We start from the raw sequence: 6,458 nt of genomic DNA, 5'->3' as shown, positions 1-6,458 counted from the left end.
AAAAATATCAATCCCAGTTTTGATTACTTAAATTAACAAAAAAAAATGCATATAGCAAAGGATAGTTTCAATCTGCCTACCTCTGGGTTATGGGCCCAGCATGCTTCCATTGCAGTACTCTGCTGCACATATAAGTGCAAGAGATCCTGAAGCACTCACTCATCATGGGAAAGTACCAATGTGTTTCTTCGTTGGTTGATGGAAGAAACATCTTACAAAAACTCTCCAGATTATTGACTTTTTAAAGTTTTTCTAGGAAACGTTCTAGATGTATGCTTATTAGCCTTTGTCAGTATATAATTTTTACAAAGTGTCTCTGTGGCACAATTGGTTAGTGTGTCTGGCTACTAACCAAAAGGTTGGTGGTTCAATCCCACCCAGGGACGTAATTGACCTTGTTATCAGATTTTGGTGATCTTTAAGTAGACAAGTCAAATTTTCAAACCCCCTGTTATGGTGTAGGGTACCTGGCCTTCTCTGATGTAATCAGAGTTAGATTTGATTCAGTGATTTTATAAAAACAGATAGGAAGCACAATTTAGCAGTGGGTTGCAGAGAAAAAGAAATATGCTGGCAAAAAAAATCCAATTGAGTGATTAAACAGCTCTTCATTTTCTGGCTTTATTTTTATGCTAACAAATTTGTTCTCTGAAAAGTGTCCACAAAGCCAAGTCTCTGATTAACACCTTTGTAGGGATGGTTTTTCACCTATTACTAAATTAAACTTGCTTCATTGGAAAGGCAGCAAGATGCATCCTCATTTCAATTTCTACTGAAATAATACAGGTTGACACCAGGAAACATTAACGCCACTGCATCCTTGCTGCTTTCTCATGTGGAAGTCTGTTTAATGTGAAAACAAGGTGATATCTAATTAGCACACAGGTAAGGAATTAAGAAAATCTTTATTTAAGGGTGAAGATGTTTCTCACAAAATCGTTGCCCCAATGCATCATTGAAATTCAAGCTGGAAAGATGATTTTAATATATCACTTGTACATTTTGTATTGCTCTTCTGGTGACAATGTAGTTTGTTTTTGTCAATTACCCTTTTAATAATAGGGTAAAGAAAATTAAGTGGATTTTTTAAAGAAAACTATACTGTCAATATACTATTCAAACAAATTAAAATGGTAAAAGTTATTGTACTTCAAGTAAAAATAAAAGAGCAAAAATATCAATCCCAGTTTTGATTACTTAAATTAACAAAAAAAATGCATATAGCAAAGGATAGTTTCAATCTGCCTACCGCTGGGTTATGGGCCCAGCATGCTTCCATTGCTGTACTCTGCTGCACATGTAAGTGCAAGAGATCCTGAAGCACTCACTCATCATGGGAAAGTACCAATGTGTTTCTTCGTTGGTTGATGGAAGAAACATCTTACAAAAACTCTCCAGATTATTGACTTTTTAAAGTTTTTCAAGGAAACGTTTTAGATGAATGCTTATTAGCCTTTGTCAGTATGGACTTTTGCAAAGTGTCTCTGTGGCGCAATCAGTTAGTGCGTATGGCTATTAACCAAAAGGTTGGTGGTTCAATCCCACCCAGGGACGTTATTGACCTTGTTATCAGATTTTGGTGATCTTTAAGTAGACAAGTCAAAATTTCAAACCCCCTCTTATGGTGTAGGGTACCTGGCCTTCTCTGATGTAATCAGAGTTAGATTTGATTCAGTGATTTTATAAAAACAGCTAGGAAGCACAATTTAGCAGTGGGTTGCAGAGAAAAAGAAATATGCTGGCAAAAAAATCCAATTGAGTGATTAAACAGCTCTTCATTTTCTGGCTTTATTTTTATGCTAACAAATTTGTTCTCTGAAAAGTTTCCACAAAGCCAAGTCTCTGATTAACACCTTTGTAAGGATGGTTTTTCACCTATTACTAAATTAAACTTGCTTCATTGGAAGGCAGCAAGATGCATCCTTATTTCAATGTCTACTGAAATAATACAGGTTGACACCAGGAAACATTAACGCCACTGCATCCTTGCTGCTTTCTCATGTGGAAGTCTGTTTAATGTGAAAACAAGGTGATATCTAATTAGCACACAGGTAAGGAATTAAGAAAATCTTTATTTAAGGGTGAAAATGTTTCTCACAAAATCGTTGCCCCAATGCATCATTGAAATTCAAGCTGGAAAGATGATTTTAATATATCACTTGTACATTTTGAATTGCTCTTCTGGTGACAATGTAGTTTGTTTTTGTCAATTACCATTTTAATAATAGGGTAAAGAAAATTAAGTGGATTTTTAAAAGAAAACAATACTTTCAATATACTATTAAAACAAATTAAAATGGTAAAAGTTATTGTACTTTAATGAAAAATAAAAGAGCAAAAATATCAATCCCAGTTTTGGATTACTTTAATTAACAAAAAAAATGCATATAGCAGAGGATAGTTTTAATCTGCCTACCTCTGGGTTATGGGCCCAGCATGCTTCCATTGCAGTACTCTGCTGCACATGTAAGTGCAAGAGATCCTGAAGCACTCACTCATCATGGGAAAGTACCAATGTGTTTCTTTGTTGGTGGATGGAAGAAACATCTTACAAAAACTCTCCAGATTATTGACTTTTTAAAGTTTTTCTAGGAAACGTTTTAGATGAATGCTTATTAGCCTATGTCAGTAAGTACTTTTGCAAAGTGTCTCTGTGGCGCAATCAGTTAGTGTGTACGGCTATAAACCAAAAGGTTGGTGGTTCAATCCCACCCAGGCACGTAATTGACCTTGTTATCAGATTTTGGTGATCTTTAAGTAGACAAGTCAAAATTTCAAACCCCCTCTTATGGTGTAGGGTACCTGGCCTTCTCTGATGTAATCAGAGTTAGATTTGATTCAGTGATTTTATAAAAACAGCTAGGAAGCACAATTTAGCAGTGGGTTGCAGAGAAAAAGAAATATGCTGGCAAAAAAATCCAATTGAGTGATTAAACAGCTCTTAATTTTCTGGCTTTATTTTTATGCTAACAAATTTGTTCTCTGAAAAGTGTCCACAAAGCCAAGTCTCTGATTAACACATTTGTAGGGATGGTTTTTCACCTATTACTAAATTAAATTTGCTTCATTGGAAAGGCAGCAAGATGCATCCTCATTTCAATGTCTACTGAAATAATACGGGTTGACACCAGGAAACATTAACGCCACTGCATCCTTGCTGCTTTCTCATGTGGAAGTCTGTTTAATGTGAAAACAAGGTGATATCTAATTAGCACACAGGTAAGGAATTAAGAAAATCTTTATTTAAGGGTGAAGATGTTTCTCACAAAATCGTTGCCCCAATGCATCATTGAAATTCAAGCTGGAAAGATGATTTTAATATATCACTTGTACATTTTGTATTGCTCTTCTGGTGACAATGTAGTTTGTTTTTGTCAATTACCATTTTAATAATAGGGTAAAGAAAATTAAGTGGATTTTTGAAAGAAAACAATACTGTCAATATACTATTAAAACAAATTAAAATGGTAAAAGTTATTGTACTTTAAGTAAAAATAAAAGAACCAAAATATCAATCCCAGTTTTGGATTACTTTAATTAACAAAAAAAAAATGCATATAGCAGAGGATAGTTTCAATCTGCCTACCTCTGGGTTATGGGCCCAGCATGCTTCCATTGCAGTACTCTGCTGCACATATAAGTGCAAGAGATCCTGAAGCACTCACTCATCATGGGAAAGTACCAATGTGTTTCTTCGTTGGTTGATGGAAGAAACATCTTACAAAAACTCTCCAGATTATTGACTTTTTAAAGTTTTTCTAGGAAACGTTCTAGATGTATGCTTATTAGCCTTTGTCAGTATGTAATTTTTACAAAGTGTCTCTGTGGCGCAATTGGTTAGTGTGTCTGGCTACTAACCAAAAGGTTGGTGATTCAATCCCACCCAGGGACGTAATTGACCTTGTTATCAGATTTTGGTGATCTTTAAGTAGACAAGTCAAAATTTCAAACCCCCTGTTATGGTGTAGGGTACCTGGCCTTCTCTGATGTAATCAGAGTTAGATTTGATTCAAGGATTTCATAAAAACAGATAGGAAGCACAATTTAGCAGTGGGTTGCAGAGAAAAAGAAATATGCTGGCAAAAAAAATCCAATTGAGTGATTAAACAGCTCTTCATTTTCTGGCTTTATTTTTATGCTAACAAATTTGTTCTCTGAAAAGTGTCCACAAAGCCAAGTCTCTGATTAACACCTTTGTAGGGATGGTTTTTCACCTATTACTAAATTAAACTTGCTTCATTGGAAAGGCAGCAAGATGCATCCTCATTTCAATTTCTACTGAAATAATACAGGTTGACACCAGGAAACATTAACGCCATTGCATCCTTGCTGCTTTCTCATGTGGAAGTCTGTTTAATGTGAAAACAAGGTGATATCTAATTAGCACACAGGTAAGGAATTAAGAAAATCTTTATTTAAGGGTGAAGATGTTTCTCACAAAATCGTTGCCCCAATGCATCATTGAAATTCAAGCTGGAAAGATGATTTCAATATATCACTTGTACATTTTGTATTGCTCTTCTGGTGACAATGTAGTTTGTTTTTGTCAATTACCCTTTTAATAATAGGGTAAAGAAAATTAAGTGGATTTTTTAAAGAAAACTATACTGTCAATATACTATTCAAACAAATTAAAATGGTAAAAGTTATTGTACTTCAAGTAAAAATAAAAGAGCAAAAATATCAATCCCAGTTTTGATTACTTAAATTAACAAAAAAAATGCATATAGCAAAGGATAGTTTCAATCTGCCTACCGCTGGGTTATGGGCCCAGCATGCTTCCATTGCTGTACTCTGCTGCACATGTAAGTGCAAGAGATCCTGAAGCACTCTCTCATCATGGGAAAGTACCAATGTGTTTCTTCGTTGGTTGATGGAAGAAACATCTTACAAAAACTCTCCAGATTATTGACTTTTTAAAATTTTTCAAGGAAACGTTTTAGATGAATGCTTATTAGCCTTTGTCAGTATGGACTTTTGCAAAGTGTCTCTGTGGCGCAATCAGTTAGTGTGTATGGCTATTAACCAAAAGGTTGGTGGTTCAATCCCACCCAGGGACGTAATTGACCTTGTTATCAGATTTTGGTGATCTTTAAGTAGACAAGTCAAAATTTCAAACCCCCTCTTATGGTGTAGGGTACCTGGCCTTCTCTGATGTAATCAGAGTTAGATTTGATTCAATGATTTTATAAAAACAGCTAGGAAGCACAATTTAGCAGTGGGTTGCAGAGAAAAAGAAATATGCTGGCAAAAAAATCCAATTGAGTGATTAAACAGCTCTTCATTTTCTGGCTTTATTTTTATGCTAACAAATTTGTTCTCTGAAAAGTTTCCACAAAGCCAAGTCTCTGATTAACACCTTTGTAAGGATGGTTTTTCACCTATTACTAAATTAAACTTGCTTCATTGGAAAGGCAGCAAGATGCATCCTCATTTCAATGTCTACTGAAATAATACAGGTTGACACCAGGAAACATTAACGCCACTGCATCCTTGCTGCTTTCTCATGTGGAAGTCTGTTTAATGTGAAAACAAGGTGATATCTAATTAGCACACAGGTAAGGAATTAAGAAAATCTTTATTTAAGGGTGAAAATGTTTCTCACAAAATCGTTGCCCCAATGCATCATTGAAATTCAAGCTGGAAAGATGATTTTAATATATCACTTGTACATTTTGTATTGCTCTTCTGGTGACAATGTAGTTTGTTTTTGTCAATTACCATTTTAATAATAGGGTAAAGAAAATTAAGTGGATTTTTAAAAGAAAACAATACTTTCAATATACTATTAAAACAAATTAAAATGGTAAAAGTTATTGTACTTTAATGAAAAATAAAAGAGCAAAAATATCAATCCCAGTTTTGGATTACTTTAATTAACAAAAAAAATGCATATAGTAGAGGATAGTTTCAATCTGCCTACCTCTGGGTTATGGGCCCAGCATGCTTCCATTGCAGTACTCTGCTGCACATATAAGTGCAAGAGATCCTGAAGCACTCACTCATCATGGGAAAGTACCAATGTGTTTCTTCGTTGGTTGATGGAAGAAACATCTTACAAAAACTCTCCAGATTATTGACTTTTTAAAGTTTTTCTAGGAAACGTTCTAGATGTATGCTTATTAGCCTTTGTCAGTATGTAATTTTTAAAAAGTGTCTCTGTGGCGCAATCAGTTAGTGTGTATGGCTATTAACCAAAAGGTTGGTGGTTCAATCCCACCCAGGGACGTAATTGACCTTGTTATCAGATTTTGGTGATCTTTAAGTAGACAAGTCAAAATTTCAAACCCCCTGTTATGGTGTAGGGTACCTGGCCTTCTCTGATGTAGTTAGATTTGATTCAGTGATTTTATAAAAACAGCTAGGAAGCACAATTTAGCAGTGGGTTGCAGAGAAAAAGAAATATGCTGGCAAAAAAAATCCAATTGAGTGATTAAACAGCTTTTCATTTTCTGGCT

At 34.8% G+C, this 6,458-nt stretch overlaps 1 non-coding gene across 1 annotated transcript; it reads left to right on the top strand.

The window, feature by feature from the left end:
• The first annotated feature begins 312 nt into the window (after nt 1-312).
• Nucleotides 313-386, top strand: TRNAS-ACU (transfer RNA serine (anticodon ACU)). The gene has a single exon. It is a non-coding gene; the product is annotated as a tRNA-Ser (tRNA).
• The last annotated feature ends 6,072 nt before the right edge of the window (nt 387-6,458 follow it).

The sequence above is a fragment of the Pseudophryne corroboree genome, chromosome 8, assembly GCF_028390025.1.
Source record: "Pseudophryne corroboree isolate aPseCor3 chromosome 8, aPseCor3.hap2, whole genome shotgun sequence".
Classification (NCBI taxonomy): domain Eukaryota; kingdom Metazoa; phylum Chordata; class Amphibia; order Anura; family Myobatrachidae; genus Pseudophryne; species Pseudophryne corroboree.
This window is presented reverse-complemented; position numbering and strand designations above follow the sequence as displayed.